Source organism: Octopus sinensis, linkage group LG2 (assembly GCF_006345805.1).
Source record: "Octopus sinensis linkage group LG2, ASM634580v1, whole genome shotgun sequence".
Lineage (NCBI taxonomy): Eukaryota > Metazoa > Mollusca > Cephalopoda > Octopoda > Octopodidae > Octopus > Octopus sinensis.
The window spans coordinates 112,707,703-112,728,122 of NC_042998.1; the positions used below are offsets into that span (position 1 = coordinate 112,707,703).

The window sequence follows — 20,420 nt, forward strand, 5'->3', positions numbered from 1 at the left end:
GAGTACACGTGTTTGTGGAGCGCTCAGTCAAATACACGTTAATTTCACGAAGAGGCTGTTCCGTAAATCGAATCAACTGGAACCCTTGTTGTCGTAAGCGACGGAGTGTCACCATTTCTACTAGATATTTGCAGTAATCCCTACTGTTTTATTATTGTTGCATCCTTCCTGAAATGTCTCTGCTTGGAGCTCAACCTCTGACGAGATATCAATGGTACTCTCAACTTGCTTTTTCTTTTTACTAGCTACTGGAGTCTCATTTGGCCTGTTGATATTTAGCTCCTCAAATTTCGTGTTGAGGATCTTCTCTCGGTAATTTATTTCTTTTGGTGGAGGGGTGGGAAAATGTTCTCGAGTTCAAAAGTTTTTTTAATTTTTCTACTATTTATGATATTGACGAGACATTTACGTTACTGTCGAGTTCAGTAAAACAGTACAGAATGCTTCTCCGACATCCTCATACTCTTCTATAAACTATATTTTTATCTTTTTCCTTTTGCTAAGTTTTCAGTTGTTGTAAATAGAGGACCGTTATGAGGCATGCTTCTATTTGGGATTTCTCTTGTACTTAGCAGGAGAGATTATTTCATAACAAAGTTTTCGATCCTGGTCTGGTTTCCCACTAAAGACTGGTCATTCATTTGGATATACTGGCATTATGTCTCAGTGTCAGAGTCCCTTTTGAATGCCTTTTATTTAATGGCTGGACATAAGTTGCCCAGTTCGCTCCTCGTGATGAAAGGCGTAAATTTCTATCGTATCTTTATTGAGTGAGAGAGCAGTGCATGCCATCAAAGTGACACTGGGGTAAAATATACGAACCCCAATATACCCATTATGACTACCCGCCTGATAAGGGTACACTAGGCACATGCATCACAACCATATATGCGCGACATGGGGATCTCATATCAAGATAAACAGCACATGACCTCGCAAGTGGGGCCCAGTTAAAATTTTCTTCTGGTCGAGTAACCCATCCGCTCAAAAGGTCCCTGAATAACGGTTGTTTAAGGATATTGAATGAAACAACCATGTTTCCAGAGGGAAATTATTCAAACCCCAAAGGATCCCTCTCAACACATGCCTACGATGCTCCCCCACTACTTCTGCTCGTGGTCAGAGACGCACATATCGTCAGCTACTAAGGAACCTGCTCAACTGGTTAAGATCAAACAACTGACAAGCAAATCTGTGGCATTGAGCAGAATATTTGCTGTAGCCCATCTTTTATACCAAGACTAAACAATGTACATGATAACACTTCTAATCAGTTAAGATCAGAAGTCACGAGAGCCACTGCATGGTACTGCATCAGGGCATTCATTATTATTATTATTATTATTATTATTATTATTATTATTATTATTCAATAGTTTTATTTTTATAGCGTGCTTTCACTTCACCACCAAGCGCAGCTCTGTATGCCTTAGGTATGTGCTGTGATTTGTTGTGATGCTCTGATGGTTATTGTATGGAAAGTGTTCTGCGTAGGATGTGTGCAGTGCCTAGTAGTGCAATTTTCTGTATGTTATATGTGTTTGTAAGTCCTGGTGTTTTTGTTATGTATTTGTCTGAATATTTTTTTATCATACCTAATGCACCTACTATGATAGGAATTGTTTCTGTTTTTAGATTCCACATTCTGGTTACCTCTATTTCCAGGTCTTCGTATTTTGAAAGTTTCTCCATTTCTTTTAGAGAAACGTTGTCATCTGCCGGTATTGATACATCAATTAGAAAGCATTTTTTTCTTCATGATCTCTGACAACTATCTGGTATGTTGGCCTTAATTTCTCTATCTGTGTGTATCGGCATATCCCAGAGTATGGTTGCTTTCTCGTTCTCTGTGACCTTTTCTGGTATGTGCCTATACCATCTTTTTTCCGTTGTTATTCCATAATGTTGGCATAGCTTCCAGTGTATGTAGGTTCCAACTCTGTCATGTCTGTGAATATATTCCTTCTTAGCCAGGACTGGGCAGCCAGAGATAATATGATTTATTGTTTCTTGTCCATCTCCACATATTCTGCAGTTACTTGTTATATTTCTTTTCATTACATGTTTTGGTAATTTCTGGTGGGGAGGCTTTGGTCTTGTGCTGCAATTAAAAATCCCTCTGTCTCTGCTTTGAGTCCTGAGCTTCTCAACCATTGCTGGGGTTTTTCTTTGTCTATTTCTTTTGCGTTTAGTTTAGTCCAGTATTTACCATGAAGGGGCTTTTCTTGCCATCGTTTTATCATGGTTCGTTGCTGTTCTATTTTTAGTTTGGATTTCATTTGTTTTATAGCTTTTGTTGTTTCTTCATCTTCTTCTTCTTCTTCTTCATGTTTATTAGGTGGTATGATTTCTTGTTTGTATTTGTCAGCTTCCTTAAATACTGAGAACAGTTTTTTGTTTTGCTCGTGTTTTGCCGCTATTTGTATCAGTTTTCCTTCCTTCTGGAGTAGATATTTTTGCAGTCCTATGGTGGTTATTTTATAGTAGTTTTCCAGCTGTATAAGGCCTCTACCACCTTCTATACGTTGTATATATAGTCTTTCTATGTCAGATTTTGGGTGATGCATCCTAGATCCTGTCATTATTTTTCTTGTTTTCCTATCTATATTGGTCAGTTCATTTAGTGTCCAGTTAAGGATATTGTAGCTGTAATTTATAACTGGGACAGCTAAAGTGTTAATACCTATTATCTTGTTTTTAGCATTGAGCTCTGTTTTTAGTATTGATCTAACTCGTCTATAATATTCTTTTTTTATTTTCTCTTTCATTTGTGTGTGTTGTGTCTTATCTAGTTCATGGATTCCTAAGTATTATTATTATTATTATTATTATTATTATTATTATTATTATTATTATTATTATTATTATTATTATTTATTATTATTATTATTATTATTATTATTATTATTATTATTATTATTATTATTATTATTATTATCCAGTAGTCTTATTTTTATCACGTTCTTTCTCTGCACTACCGCGCGCAGCAATGTGTACCTTGGGTATGTGCTGTGGTTTGTTATGGTGATCTTATTTTCACTGTATTGAAAGTGTTTTACTTAGAATGTGTGCAGTTCCTAGTGGTGCTATTTTCTGTATGTTCTATATACTTCTAAGTCCTGATGTTTTTGTTATGTATTTGTTTGAATGTTTATTTTATCACACCTAATGCGCCTACTATAATAGGAATTGCTTCTGTTTTTAGGCTCCGCATTCAAGATACCTCTATTTCTAGATCTTTGTATTTTGAAAGTTTCTCCGTTTCCTTTAGAGAAACGTTGTCATCTATTGGTATTGATACATCGATTAGAAAGCACTTTTTTCCTTGGCGATCTCTGACAACTATATCCGGTCTATTAGTCTTGATTTCTCTATCTGTATGTATTGGTATATCCCAAAGTATGGTTGCTTTCTCATTTTCTGTGACCTTTTATGGAGTGTGCCTATACCATCTTTTTTCTGTTGTTATTTCATAGTGTTGGCATCGCTTCCAGGGTATATAGGTCCCAATTTTGTAGTGTCTGTGAATATATTCCTTCTTAGCCAGGACTGGACAGCCAGAGACATTATGATTTATTGTTTCTTCTCTATCATCACATATTCTGCAGTGACTTGTATTTCTTTTCATTATGTGTTTTTGGTGGTTTCTGGTGAGAAGGCTGTGGTCTTGTGCTGCAATTAAAAATCCTTCAGTCTCTGCTTTGAGTCCTGAGCTTCTTGGCCATTGTTGGGATTATTTTGATTTGACTATTTCTTTTCTGTTTAGCTTAACCCTGTATTTGCAATGTAGGGGCTTTTCTTGCCATCGTTTTAACATGGTCCGTTGCCGTTCTACCTTTAGTTTGGATTTCAGTTGTTTCATAGCTTTTGTTGTTTCTTCTTTTTCTTCATAGTTGTTAGATACTATGACTTCTTTTTTGTATATGTCAGCTTCCTTGAAGACAGAAAACGGGGCTTTTTTCTGTTTTGTTCGTGTTTTATTGCTACTTGTATCAGTTTTCCTCACTTCTGAAGTAGGCACTTCTGTAATCCTACGGTGGTTATTTTGTAGTAGTTTTCTAGCTGTATAAGGCTTTTACCACTTTCGATACGTTGTATATATAACGTTTCTATGTCAGATTTTGGATGGTGCATCCTGTTATTATTTTTCTTGTTTTCGTGTCTATTTTGCTTTGTTCATTTAGAGTCCAGTTAAGAATATTGTAGCTGTAACTTGATTTTCGCATTGAGTTCTGTTTTCAGTATTAATCTAACTCGTCTATAATATTTCTTTCTCGTTTCATTTGTGTGTGTTGTATCGTATCTAGTTCATTGATTATTATTATCATTATCATTATCATTATTATTATTATTATTATTATTATTATTATTATTATCATTATTATTATTATTATTATTATTATTATTATTATTATTATTATTTCTTTCTATCTCAGGTTTTGTTGGAACTCCTGGAGTCTTGAATGCGCAGTGAGCTTGCTGCCTGCAGCCTACGGTTCCATGCCATCTGTTCTTTTCAATTATCTAATACTTTCCTGGTTATTCTGGCCGTGCCAAGGAGGCAAAACGTTTGTAACAGTTCTACTGGGCCCTCTATTCCGATTTCCTTTATATTCCTCTTGGTGCCTTCTGATACTGTCCCCAGCCGGGCTATTTCGTACTTAAGAGGGTTGTATTTATTTATTTTCGCCTTCCTTCTTGACTATTCGTGGGCCAAAGGGGCACGGAACATCAATTATATGGTACATGTGGTGCATCTTGTTGACTATCACCAGGTCCGGTCAGTTATGCTCCAGCACTTGATCTGTTTGGATTGGGAGGGGAAGGGGGAGACTTATGTTGCTGTTGTCTATTAGTTCAACCTCTGATGAAAGGTTTTCTGATGAAAGGTCATCCATTCCGCCTTATGTTCAGCAATAGTGCATTTAGGACTACATTATTCAATGTGATTTCTTCCTTTTCGTGGTGGTGAGTGTGATTTCAATGGGATTTGACCGCTCTTCTGCTTTTGTTTTTGTTTGTTTATAACGTTCATTGAAAACGTAGAGGATCTTCCATTGTCAAACAGCTTTTAGTTATGTTCCTTTACAGTGAGAATAAAGGGGAAAGAGAGGCAGAGCTATACATGTCTTGTGGGGATAGAGAGACAAATAAAGGGATAAATGAAATAATTTTGAAATCACTCAATCCATGTTACGTTAACTGCTAAGACTAGGGCAGTTCGTCGAAGGTTTAACTGAGGACGTATGGAAATTATCCCGTTTTTAGACATTTTTCTTGCTATTAGCCGTTTAGTGTTTCTGTCTAACGGATGTGAATATTTCATTCAAAATCAATGAAAAAGATAGTAATTATAAATTTACATTTGGATGGACACTATAGTTATTCTGATTATTTCGTACATTTGTTGCTGTTTTCGGGTCTTTTTGTTACTGTTTAGTCCCATGCCATCTCTGGTCAAGCAGATTTAGGATGAAAAGTATCCCATCCCTGACCATTCTATGTTTTTGCGTATTTCGCATTTCGTTGTCCAATCTATAGATGTTTATTAAAGGCGGTTTGATGTGCTTTAAAGGAGACATGGCAGCCTTTTCTGACAGATGGAGCAACGGCTTTGAGACCACAGCAGCACATATTATTTTTGCTTTAATCGATGATCTTATTATATGTTTGAACATTAAAAAGGAGTGATCAAATGGTCATTATTAATTCTAATGTTGGATTTTACAGCTAACAGTGAGTTAGTTTGGCGGGCAGTTAATGACCAGCAATAAAATATGCAACTATCTTCAAAGTGTGACAGCCGACTTTCAACTTGATTTCGGTATCGTTTCACTACTCCCTTTCTAAGATATTTCAGTTACCTTTGAAATTGAGCTGTTTGGTTGGTCGCCAACTTTTACTATTTCTTACAAGAAAAGTTCAAAAGCAAATTTCAAAGTTTCAATAATAGCATATTTTACTTTAAATGCTGAGAGAATCGAGCTGTTTGATTGGTCACCAGATATAATATATCCAACTCATTAATTTTCTGGTTACATTCTGTTTGTGATAGATATTCTCTTCCACTGCCAATGGATGGCCCCTAAACAGGGACAGTCCGAACACAGACGGATGTTTAACCAATGTACAGAGAAGGACAAAGAGAGCAGAAGATGCAATAAATAACGTTACTGGAGGTGCAGGTAAAGGAGTCGGTGACGTGATAGGGACGGTGATGGATGTCAGTGAGGATAGTGGTGTTGGAGAGGTAGGGGCAGATGCAACGGCGTGGGCGAGAGCAGGGGAAGGAGCCAGACTGAGAGGCAGGGGCAGGAAAGAAACTGTGCACCAGGAGGTCACGCAGGTCACGGGTTCGTTTGAAGAAGGGAAGGAGTAGGTTAGGGAAGATGTACGAGGTGGAGGGATTGGACAGCTCGGAGAATGGTACGTTGGTGGGGGGTGAATGGGTGGTAAGTGATGGGGAAACGGGAGATGGGTAAGGGTGGGATGGGATGGGAGCGAAGAGAAAGAACAGAGACACGGTCCACAGATCGTGCCCGGACAAGGGCAGTGTGAATAATGATGAGGGGATAATCAACGTAGGGTGAAGTGGCGAGCTATGAGTTGAGACTGATTCTCAAAGTCATGGTCGTCATTACAAAGCCTGAGTAGACAGAGAAATTGAGAGAGGCGGATGGAGTGCTTGGTAAGGTGGGAGGTGGAGAAATTAAGGTAGTAATATGAATCAGTGTATTTGTAGTGGACAGAGTGGTGTGAGCGGAGTGGTGTATGTTGACAGAAATGTCGAGAAATTCGAGGGAAGAGTTAGAAACAATACAGGAGAATTCGAGAGCAGGATAGAAGAATTGGACAAAGAAAGAGTCTGGATGTTCGCGGGAGAGTGAAGTTGCGCCGATAAAGTCATGATATAACGACCATATAGCTAGTGAGTGGGCCAGAGAATTGTGAGAATATTTGGGGCTCAACATAGCCAAAGAACAGGTTTGCATAAATGGGGCCCATTCTTGTTCCCATGGTCAATCCCGATGATGTTGGTAAAACTCCTCCACGAACGAGAAGCAATTGTGTGTACCCCCTCCACATGTATTAAGTGCCTCTTTCTTTCACTTGTCTACTTACTCGTATGTATGTGTGCGTGAGTGTGTGTGTGTGTGTGTGCGTGTGTGTGTGTGTGTGTGTGTGTGTGTGTGTGTGTGTGTGTGTGCGCGCGTGTGTGTGTGTGTGTTTGTGTTTGTGAATTATAAAATTATTTATATGAAGTGTGTGATGATAATTTATATTCTTTTTACTGAAAACCGCAATTAATTAGTATTTAGTCATCGTTTGTTGTTTGATAAAACAACGATATACAACATAAAATCAGTGTTTAGATGCGACTCAATCGACCGTTTACTTTTTATTGTTTTGTTAAAGGAGAAACGTTAAGAATGGTGAGAGGAAGAAAAGAAGATAACTTCAGATTGGCTCCATGGCCTGTATGCCTGCAACAGAGTTAGACTTAGCTAATGGAACACAAGGTCAAGCGGTGGTGTTAATCCGGGTTGATTTTTAAAGTTACACAATAAAACAATAGGCATCTGCAACAGGCTTTCACACGGCTTCCTTTAATCAAAATTCAATCATGAGTCTTTGGTTGACTCGAAGCTTCGGTAGAAGACATTTGGTCTATATACTAGACCTAGAATCAAACCCAAAATTGAATGGTTATAACTTCGGGAAAAGGCGGCGCGCTGGCAGAAACGTTAGCACGCCGGGCGAAATGCTTAGTGGTATTTCGTCTGTCGTTACGTTCCGAGTTCAAATTCCGCCGAGGTCGACTTTGCCTTTCATCCTTTCGGAGTCGATAAATTAAGTACCAGTTACGCACTGGGGACCATGTAATCGACTTAATCCCTTTGTCTGTCCTTGTTTGTACCCTCTGTGTTTAGCCCCTTGTGGGTAGTAAAGAAATATATATAACTTCGGGATTCAATTATTTTTGCTTGTTTGTTTTACTTATATTTGCTCAACAATATCTATATCAGATATTTTCTTTAGTTCCGCTATTGCATTGCTTTTGTAGTTTGTTTTATCTTTTTATCGAACGTAGTATCAATATTTTTGCTAACAGATTCCTAGTTCGAATTTGCTGGAACGAAAAAATCTTTAACTACATATGTTCTCAACAAAAATAAAACAAACCTCAATGTTGCACCCACGACAGTATTTAAGACTTATCAAATATCAGCAAAACATCAATTCAAGTGCCATCTGTTTCAGACGTTTTACTTAGTATGTTGTTTAATCTTTAAATTCGTGTGTGTGTGTGTGTCAAGGCTGCACAAAACCTTACGGTAAATAATCTATGTTTTCTAATATTAATTTTTTCTTTTCAAATAGACTTTGATGTCACAACAGACCTGTTGGAAATATTGCTCCCAATATCAAGAGTGTTGATTGTTTTGTTTTTTTAGTTCCTTTTTATTGTATTATCATTGTAACCAGACACTTGGGTACTCTCATTTTCCTCAGAATTTAACCTGAGTACATTTAAATTGAACGAATGTTCATAAACACGAATGACTGTACATTTACGAAGGGAATTACCATCTTTCAGCTATTGCCAATAGAGAAAAGCAGTGGCGTAGCTAACAGGGAGCAAGAGAAGCGACCGTTGCCGCCGAGCACTTTTTTCAAAATTGGCGCCTTTTCAGCAGCTGAGAAAGGAGTTAAAATTGTTTGGTAAGTGTCACGGCGCCTTTTTTTTTATGTGCTCGCTCTCCCTAACTTTAGAACGTGACTACTCCTCTGTAGACAAGACCACGTCTTCAGTGTTAAGTATATTGTCTCTAAGGAGAATGTCTTTAATGTTTAATGATAACTGATAGTGAAGAATAGCCAGAACTTCCAGACAACCTGTGATAACAGGCTTGTATTCAGCTCACGATCGTAAGGTCATGAGTTCGATTCCCGGCGGCGCGATATATCGTTGAACAAGACACTTTATTTTACGTGGCTCCAGTCCACTCAGCTGGCAAAAATGTTGTACTTGTAACTGAAAGAGCCAATCTAGTTATATTTTGTGCCACGCTGAATCTCCTTGAGAACTAAGTTAAGAGTATGCGTGCCTATACAGTGCTCAGCCACTTGCACGTTAATTTTACAATCAGGCTGTCCCGTTAATCAGATTAATTGGAACCTTTGTCGTCGCAAGTGCCAGTAACTAACTAGGGCCATCATACATAAAATCGAGAGGAAAAGAAACCTAATGAACAATACTTATGCGGCGAAGAGAAGAAAAGATTAGCTTATTGACTAATATAATGTAACCCACCCTTGACAACTCATCACCTACTTCTATTTTATTAGAAATCCTCGACAAGACATAACTTTCTTTATACCTGCCATGCTAGATTAGTAATAAGAGAATCATTATGTTTCTGCACTATATTTTCACTATTAGGCATAGATATAGTTGTCACTCGCAAACGCTTTCGCTAACTATTTTAGGTGCTCAGATAGTCGTGAAAAAAGACGCTCTCGGCCTTTCCATGTATGCACCAGCAGATCATCGAGGACAGAAAAGCTGGAGGGAGAGAAGGTTGCACCACCAGTCACCTTGTACATAATTTCAGTTGAGTAAACTGGAGCAACGTGAACACAACACGCAGTCTGGTCCAGGAATGGAACCTAGAACCTTATGATCGCGAGGCTAAGGCGCCAATAATTATCATACTAACTGACAGAAATTACCCAAGGGAAAAGACGGTGAAGTTAGTGTCATCGTACTAAACATAATGAATAGAGTTTGTGGAATAGATCAGCATATAAGCTTTGTTTGTGTCCAAGTTACTGCAAATGTTCCCAAGGACAATTATGTCTATGTAAAGGAAAGATTCGTAGTTTTGACATTCATTAATGGCTAAAAGAGACTGGCTGACACTTACACGGACAATTCTCAACAACATTAACAATGACAACAGTAGCAACAACATTATCATCATCATTATCCTCATCATCATCGTCGTCGTCGTCATCGTCGTCGTCATCGTCATCATCATCATTATCATCGTGTCCCACATCAGTAGACGCTTTGCGAGGGGAACTTAACGATTAATTACCAGATACTTAAGATTTAATTATAGTAACACGGAAACACAGGCAAAGTTTTCTACTAACAAAAACGTTCACAAAGCTTAAATACATTTAGTTATTTACGAGGTTGGAATGTTCAAACGATTGTAGTTATGTCCATGCTGGAGCATATTTGATGATGATGATGATGATGATGATGACCACGACGACGACGACAACGACGATGATGATAGGGGTGAGGGTGGAGGAAGACGTTCCAGATGAGACTATCCTGTTCATGTTTTAGACAGTGAATTTAAGACTAAATCGTATTTTTCGTTGCTATTTTTGTTGTTGTTGTTGTTGTTTGGCCCCAGGTTAATCTTGATTCAAGAGGCATATTAACAAATGCTTTCCAGCCGTGACCATTTCATTGCTTTTTGCTTTTTACTGAAATTATATCTAAATTACCCAATGAATTCTCCTTTTATCTTATGACCGTTGAGTGAGATTTGGCTGTTGTTTCCAGATAACTACTGAGAGATAGAAATTTATTAACCCCATTCTCGTTATTGTAGTATTTTTTGTTTTTAGTGTTTTTACTTTTTGTTAATTTTTACTGTTATTATTGTTTTTGTTGTGATAGTGTGGTGGTGGTGACGATGGTGGTGGCAACGGTGATGGCGGTGGAGCGGGGGAGGTGGCAGCGATGGTGGTGCTGAGGGTTACTGATATCAGCAACATATCGCTTCCAAAACGTACGTCGCTAGGGGAAGAAATATAGTACAGCAGAGGTGATATTTCCAGAAGAGGAGGCAATCAAGAAGAACTTCACAATAACCCTAAAGAGCGACGAATTGGTACCCACTCCTGTCTATGTTGATTCTAGGGTAGTAAGAATAAAGATAGTAGGCGTGTCTCCAGGAATACAGCTCTGAACTTCTGGCACTTCTAAAAATTGACTGGAAGGTATGGTGCCTCGAAAAAGAAACCATATTGTATCGATCATGGACAGAACTCAATGTAATGACAAGTTGGGACAAAAGGAGGAAATGTGTTCATAGCGTTTAGTACCTGTTGTAAACAGTTTCAAATTTTGCCACAATATTGGTTTCAAATTTTGCCATAAGGGCAGCCATTTTGGGGGAGGGGATCAGTAAATTACATCGATCCCAGTGTTTCACTGGTACTTAATTTATCGAACACGAGAGGATCAAAGGCTAGGTCGATCTTGGCGAAATTTGAACTCAGAACGTAGCGACAGACGAAATACCGGCGTGCTAATAATTCTGCCAGCTCACCGCCTTATAACAATACATAATCTTTTCTATTCTAGGCACAAGGCCCGAAATTTAGGGGGAGGCCATTCGATTTGATCGATCCAGTACGTAACTAGTACTTACTTTATCGACCCCGAAAGGATGAAAGGCAAAGTCGACCTCGGCGGAATTTGAACTCAGAACGTAAAGACAGACGAAATACCGCTAAGCATTTCGCCCGGCGTGCTAACGTTTCTGCTAGCTCACCGCCTTTTTAACGATAAACGATAATAATTCTTTGTATCGTATATAATGGTTTCAGACATTTTAGGGTGGGGATAAGCCGATTACATCGACCCCAGTATTTCACTGGTACTTAATTTATCAACCTAGAAAGGATGAAGGATAACGTCGACCTCGGCGAAATTTGAACTCAGAACGTAGCGACGGACGAAATACCGCTAAGCATTTTATCCAGCGCGCTAACGATTCTACCACCCGCTGCCTTTGTATTGTATATAAAAATGAACTTATTGTATACATACAGTGCTCAGTTTCACTACAACTCACCAGAACAAAGTAACTGAAACAACTGATGCAGGTAGTTTATTCCATACTTCAGCAATTCTGAGCGTAAAAAAAAATGTTTCCGAAAATAATGTGTTGTTTTCTGACCTTGTAAGCATGTCCACGTGTGTTTGACGTATGGAATTCAAAACAAGGCGCCCAATGTTGTTGTTGGAAAGATAGTGGATAATCTTGTGGTTGTCCGCCAAGTCAGTTGCCAGACGTTGGAGTTTTTATGCGCCTCTGTCCAAGAAAGCAAGACGTCCAGATTATGAGGCCTGACGGCGGGTATTCTTCTCGTTGATGCAGTGCCGTCCAGTTCGAGGATTGGTATGGCTGACATAATTATAACTACAACATAATTCTAATTCAATTATCGAGTAGACCTAATTTTATAGGTTTTCAGAAATGTTGAGTGAAATTTATGACTACAGGAAGGATTGCATCTGAAAACTTATTTAACATATTAGCGTTATATAATTTAAGGATTATATACGATTCCCTTACACACAATATACACCTGTTTGAACTATTACCATATGGAAGAACCCTCGCAATTATGGTCGTATGTTAGGTCGTAAGGCAAGTTACAATCCCTACGTTTATTTATATATGCCGCTAAAGTAGTGGAATTCTTATACTTAGGGTTTGAAAAGGAATTCAGGGATCATATATCTATGTAAGAGGCAGGCCTCACGAATTGCATCTCACTACACGTGTATATTCAGAATAATTCAGCACTGAATCTATTCCAGTTGAATATAAGAGTGAACAGCTCTATGTACTATGCTAGATACATTTGGTGTTCGTCTGGTATGTTGATTTTTTTTTGTTCATTTTTATGTATCTTGATTATGCCTGCACTGACGATTAGAAAGTGCATTTTGTATACTAACTCTGAAATCATATGATTTGCAGCTGAATCTGTTTTTAAGAGTTCGCTTCAAGAGTTGCATTCCCTCGCGGTCGGTACACTGTATTTATTATGGTAGTTTTGATTTTAAGAGTCCCTCATAGCATGAGGCATTTACGTGTAGTAATGCCCTTAATATAATATATATATATATATATATATATATATATATATATATATATATATATATATATATATATATATATATATAATAATACATACATACATACATACGTATGTATATATATATATATATATATATATATATATATATATATATTATAATACATACATACATACGTATGTATATATATATATATATATATATATATATATATATATATATATATATATATATATATATATATATATATATATATATATAAAAAAAACATATATATCATATATATATATATATATATATTATATATATATTAAGAGCATTACTATACATAAATGCCTCATGCTAGGAGGACTCTTAAAGTGAAAATACCATGATAAATAAACACATTGTATCGAACGCGAGGAAATGCAACTCTCGAAGCGAGCATTTTAAAATCAGAATTCAGCCGCAAATCATAGCTCAGAGGTTAGAGCACTGGTCTTGTAAAGGGGTCGTGAGTTCGATTCTCACTGGGGGCTGCACAGAAATTTTATAGGCGCAGGAGTGGCTGTGTGGTAAGTAGCTTGCTAACCAATACATGGTTCCAGGTTCAGTCCCACTGTGTGGCACGTTGGGCAAGTGTCTTTACTATATAGCCTCGGGCCGAAAGCCATGTGAGTGGATTTGGTAGACGGAAACTGAATGAAGCCCGTCGTATATATGTATATAATATATCCATGCGTGTGTGTGTTGTCCCCCTAGCATGCTTGACAACCGATGCTGGTGTGTTTATGTACCCGTTACCTAGCGGTTCGGCAAAGAGACCGATAGAATAAGTACTGGGCTTACAAAAGAATAAGTCCCGGGGTCGAGTTGCTCGATAAAGGCGGTGCTCCAGCATGGCCGCAGTCCATGACTGAAACAAGTAAAAGAGTAAAAGAGAGAGTAGTGCACAAAGTGCACTTTTTAATCGTCAGTGCAAGCATAATTCAAGACACATAAAAATGAACAAAAATCAACATACCAGACGAACACCAGATGTATCCAGCATAGCAGATAGAATTGTTCACACTTATATATCTATGTAAAAGGCGGGCTTTTCGAATTGCATCTCGGTACACGTGTTTACTCAGAATAAAAATTCAGCACTGAATATATTCCGGTTAAATTTACAATTGAAAAATTGGTACTTATGGGAACAACTGTCTTTGGAGACTCGTCTTGTTGTTCAATTCAATGATCGACAACTGATTCGTTTTTTATGTTATTTGTCCTGTTTTCCATTTGTTTTTCTCGTTGTTTGCGTATTGAACTCATTTGTTTTAGTTTTTCGTGTTGTTTACTGTTGGTGACGTCCTGTACCCATATATATATATATATACATATTTGTATATATATATATATATAATAAATTTATAATTACAATTAATGTTACACGAAGTACGAGCTTGCTAAAAATAACGGTCAAAAATACTCTAAGTGATATTGCTATTATTATCGTTATATATTTATTTAATGTTAATAATGATAGAGAGTCACGACTATTGAAAAGGTTGCAAGACGCAACGAAAAATTTAGGAAAATAAAAATAAAAAATAAGCGGAAATTTTACCGATGAGTGTGTTAAATTATAAGGCGCATAAAGAAAATGACCCTCCCCAGACATAACAGAATAATAGTAATAATATCTATATCTATATAAATATAAATACTTATTTGAATATTTATTCATTGAGATATATATATATAATACACACACACACACACACAGAGGTGCGGTGAATATGTTGTCGTCAAATTACGCAAAAATGAAAATAACCCTGACATTTCATTTTAACAGATATATTTACCAAGATTGCATAAAAGTATCTATAAATTCTAAAGAGTAAGTTTATTTAATAAAATCGCCATTGGTTTCAGCCACGGCCTCCAGACGACTGCGGAATCTCCTGTAGCTCTTCTTTGCGGTTTTCAAGCTTACGTTGGTGAATGCTGCCATAACCTTGCCTTCAGTTCATCTTTGGTGTTACAAAGAGTTTTGTTGGTTTCCCGCTCAACTGCACCCCACACGTAATAATCAAGGAGGCTGCAGTCTGAGGAGTCATGTGGCCAGATGTTAGGAGTGATGTGCTCGCAGAAATTGTCTGACAACCATGATTGGGTTCTCCTGCTTGTGTGGCATGGTGCAGAGTCCTGTTGCCAGATACAGGGTCTTCCAGCAGCCATCCTCTTCACGCAGGATAGCACTACCTGATCCAGGCACTCGATGTTGGCCTCCGTGGTGTGACTGAGGCCGTGTTGGAAGATGAATGGAGGCATAACTTCGCCATCACTAGTGATTACTCCAAACACCATGATGTTGACTGGATGTTTGATTTGTATCACTTTCGGCACATGTTTTGGGAACACGGCAAGCTAACAGTTCGCTTTGAAGCTTCCGGTGGGAATGCCAAGCAGTACTGTATGTCGCTTCCAAATTTATAGCAGTGTGAATTGCTTCATGATGCTGTTTTTCTCACAGACGGTGCCCAGCTAAGCCTACTATACTGTATAGTCGACAAAATCAAAAACAACAATGCTCATGCGCGAAATTAAAAAATATAAAATGGTGACAATTTACCCATTGCACTTGCACACACACACACACACACACACATATATATATATTTCCCTATGCAAATTGTTTGATTGTTTTGGCTCAGCAGAGAATGGGCATTTAGCTAAAAAAGTTTTCATATTATATAACCTCGCACACAGCAACTACCATAACAGGACCACCATTATTTTGATTTGGGAGTCTTCGTCTTTGTCCTTAGATATGCTGGGAAGAAGAAAAGAAAATCTCCAAAGTATGACTGATGAAGAAATTTTACTGTTGTCTTTGAAAGATATGAACATTTCCAAATTAACATCAATTGATCTTCCGTTGTCTAATGGAATCATTTCTGCTCTTTTCCCTGGTGTTGAACTTCCAATCATGGAAGATGATAAGTTTAAAGTCAACATCAAAAGTGAACTTATTGAAAACAATCTTTTGTTGAATGCCTTCACCGTTGTGAAAGTGATTCAGCTGGGAGAGATCAAAGAATCGCCATTCTACTATATATATATATATATAAAGCTGAAGTTGTCTGTGTATGGCAGGTTTGGTAGCCTTCAACTAACACTATCTCCTCCGAGACCCTGCGGCGCAAGTTGACCAAAATTGAGAGTATGATAGATGAAGGCTTACTCTTCCTTCCGTAGAAGAAAAAATTCAATTCGGACCATGTTAACACCCAAAATTATTTACATTAAAAAAATGCTTTTTTTTTTCTATGAAAATCCCTATTTTTTACGATTTTTCGACTGCCGTGTCGCCATTTTTCGTTGTATTTCAACAAGAAAAATGTTCACTTAAAGAGAATAACAAGCTACATAATGCAAAATTTTTACTTTTCAAAAATTCCAATTCTAAAGGGTCCAAACAAACCCGAGAAACGCCGGGCGATAGTGCTAGTATTTATAATAAATCTTAATAAAATTGATAACTTAAACTGTGCCGGTGCTTTACTCATCATCTATTTATACGTGTATATATATATATATATATATATATATCTTTTACTGGTTTCAGTCATTTTGACAGTGGCCATGCTGGAGCACCGCCTTTTAGTCGAGCAAATCGACCCCAGGACTTATTCTTTGTAAGCCTAATAATTATTCTATCAGACACTTTTGCCGAACCGCTAAGTTACGGGGACGTAAACACACCAACATCGGTTGTCAAGCGATGGTGGGGGGAAAAACACAGACACAAAAATATATTATATATATATATATATATACGCCGGCTTCTTTCAGTTTCCGTCTACCACATCCACTCATAATGCTTTTGTCGGCCCGATCCTATTGTAGAAGACACCTGCCCAAGGTGTCACGCAGTGGGACTGAACCCTGAACCATGTGGTTGGGAAGCAAGCTTCTTACCACACAGCCACTCCTGTGCTATATATAGTGTATTTTTTAGGACGGTTTCGATATTTATGTTAATTCTGATGGTGGTTTTTAATTTACTCTCTAAACAGCTTCAATTAATATTTTCTTAAACAACCCTTGGTTCCTAACATTCATTTAACCGTTGTAAATTTATCTGTGATATTAAAGGAATAAATGAAATCAAATTGTGCTAGGCAAGGATCGAAACCTGTTCGCAGTATGCTGATTCGTCAAAAAACTTACTTCTCCTTCTGCTTCCCCTGCCACTATTTCACAAATAATTTATTGGTTCCTAGAATATACACAATAGATCATACTTTGGTCGAGAGTAGAATCGATTGAATCAACTCAAGTACCTGACAAATATTTTATTTTATCGACAGCCAAAGAAGGACACGCAAAGTGGCAAGATTTAAACTTAGAAGGCGAAGAATTGCAATTTTATCAAATAATTGTTGCTTCCTAAAATTGGCAGAAAGTCACACACTTTGGGGGAATGGTTATATTTGATTATACATTCGATTAACAGATATCCTTTTTTTAAATAATTATTTATAGAAAATCCTTTATGTTTATTCTTTGTGAGTGAGATAGATTTAACTCTATTAGGAGACTATAATTTGCTTTGTAACACGAACTTACTTGGTAGTAAACGATTGCTGTCGCTATACGCTTTATATCTCGAACAGAAAATACTGTTGTACTTCAATCACACCCATTGTTATCTCCCCTTAATTGTAAAGAATCTAAAGTAGCTTCCCTTGTATTTATCACCTTCAGTATACAGGGTAGCCCAAAAGTAGATTTACAGTTACTCAACTATTTCTTTCGCATTCGTTTATTAACAGTTTAGATCTTAATTATAAAAAAATATGAAACCATTATTCTATGATGATTTAGTTAATTTTGTCAAGCTCATATACACTGACAGTAAGAGACTGCCTTAACCAAGCCTTTCCACAGTTGGTTTGGAAGGCGGGGCAGTATCGAATGGCCTGACACAAATGGATTACTTGGGGGAGGAGGGGTTGTAAAGAACAAGGTTTATGAGAAGGATACCAAAACAGTAAATGAATTGAGATTACATTTCTGACGCATTCACTGAAATTGATGGAGATCGGAATTTATGCCGCACTGTGTGTCAGTGTTCTGAAGAGGTTTGAAGAATGTTGCAATGTTGAAGGAGGACATTTTGAGCATCTGAGAGATTAAACATTGTCTGCTTCAGATGTGCATAAACAATATGATTGAAAGATAGAAATTTAAATGTAATAAAACGTTTTAAAAGAAATTTAAAGAGCTTACGTGATAACTGTAAACCTACTTTTGGGCCACTCTGTACATGCTATATTTATCTATTGCTTGAGGTAGAAACAAAAGCAGCATTGGTTATTCAGATGTAGTTTTCTACTAATAATATTATTTGGCGTTTCACGCAAATTTTCAAATATTAAAGAAACATTATTATGACCCTGTTAAAAGTGCAATTAGTCTGATCTGTTGGTGCCTTTCTGTTGCTCAAGCGTAGAGTAACATATCAATTATAAGTTATCTGCTAATGTCTTTACAAAAGTAAGCTTGTATGATCTTTCGCTGAGCGTATGTTCTTTCGTTTCTTGGGAACGGCACAGGATCTGTTGGTCAGGAGGCTATTCTTCTGCTAACACTCACTCTACAGATTCTCCATATGCGATGACTGACGATGCGCAGGTTCGTACTGGTGCTATAACACAAGAGTCAAAGCTTGGAATATTGATCCGTCGACGCTTCTGCAGCACAGTACAGGCTTCTAGTGAACGCAAGTGGGACGCATACTACATGTGAACGTGTAGGATCTACATTAATATACAGATTTTTATGACACCCAATCTGAAGACCACAGAGCAATCCCAGAAATACATCACTTTGTGAGTACAGAAAAATGGTGATAAGATTGGGGATATAAGATAGAAAGCCCACTTGTTACAAGAGCCGGAAAGGTAGAGAAAGAGAGAAAAATGGACAACAGCAAAAGCATCAATAGTAACAGCAGCTACTTTTCTCAGAGCACCACAAGTCGTAGCGCGGATAACGGAAGAAATTCTCACAATCTTAATGACAGGTGCCGGAAACTAAAAGTCTTTGGTCTCTACCTGTGTCACTACATCATTTTCCTGCGATAATTGTTAGAAGGTAGGTGATAGACATTGATAGCAATTTTTTGTGTAGTGGGAAAGAAAGAAAAAAATACCACTACCACTGCCCCTCTAAAATAAGTGAGTACATGCAAAAAACGAGTAAGGCATTCGAGGAGGAACCCATTCCCTCTTGGAGTATATAAAGTTACAAAGTCCGTCAAATAGCCATCGAAAGAATGACAGCCATTTTGAACGATGTACAGGGAAGCAAAGGAAATATTAAATGCAGATTGAAGAGATTGAAGAGATTGAAGAGAATTTGAGTGGAACATGGAAATGAATAAGAGTCACTCTTATGTCTATGAACAGTTTTGCTTCAGCTTCCAGAAGGATCTGGACTATTTCTCTGCCACTCTGAAGTCATCTTCGAAGTGCACCTTGCAAATGAAATAGAAACAAGATCTATTAAATAGATTAAATCTATTAAAAGCTATTAAATCTATGAAATAGATAAATCTATTAAAAGCTATTAAATCTATGAAATAGATAAATCTATTAAACAGTAAATAGAAAAGGATCGGGATCGTCAATTGACCTCATAAAAATCCCTGGCGGTAGAGTACCACTCGTGAGAAAGTGGGGGATGCCCTAATTTGCTTTATCTCTATATTCATTTATTTGTATCAGTGTACTTATAACGAAAGGTTTCGTCAGACAGGGTTGACTATTAATCTGCACCAGTATAGGCGCAGGAGTGGCTGTGTGGTAAGTAGCTTGCGTACCAACCACATGGTTCTGGGTTCAGTCCTACTGCGTGACACCTTGGTCAAGTGTCTTCTACTATAGCCTTGGGCCGACCAAAGCCTTGTGAGTGGATTTGGTAGACGGAAACTGAAAGAAGCCCGTCGTATGTATGTATATACATGTGTGTGTGTATGTGTGTGTATGTGTGTGTATGTGTGTGTGTGTGTGTGTGTGTTTCTTCCACCCAACATCGCATAACAACCGATGCTGGTTTGTTTACGTCCCCGTAACTTAGCGGTTCGGCAAAAGAGACCGGTGGAGTAAGTACTAGGCTTACAAAGAATAAGTCCTGGGGGTAGATTTGCTCGACTAAAGGCGGTGCTCCAGCATGGCCGCAGTCAAATGACTGAAACAAGTGAAAGAGTATCCACAGACCTGTTGTTGTTACAGAAGACTGGCAGTTGCATACTCATGCATGCAACAGCTGGTTTTCAACTACATGTCTGGTCATGTAAGTGGAGATTTACATGCACATGCATGCAATTTCTTCTGTCCACGCCGTCAATTATGTCCACGAGAAAGGCCGCTGCTTTTGGGGCGATGCAGCTTGACACCAACATAGTCGCAACTGTTGCTGTCAGAAAACAAAAAAAAATCAAGAAAACTGTTGATATTTCTTCTTT

General features: G+C 37.7%; 1 long non-coding RNA gene across 1 annotated transcript; it reads left to right on the top strand.

Annotated features, from left to right (window-relative positions):
• The first annotated feature begins 2,268 nt into the window (after positions 1–2,268).
• LOC118762316 lies at positions 2,269–18,139 on the top strand. Its single transcript, XR_004998067.1, has 3 exons — positions 2,269–2,281; positions 8,066–8,068; positions 17,899–18,139. It is a non-coding gene; the product is annotated as an uncharacterized LOC118762316 (long non-coding RNA).
• The last annotated feature ends 2,281 nt before the right edge of the window (positions 18,140–20,420 follow it).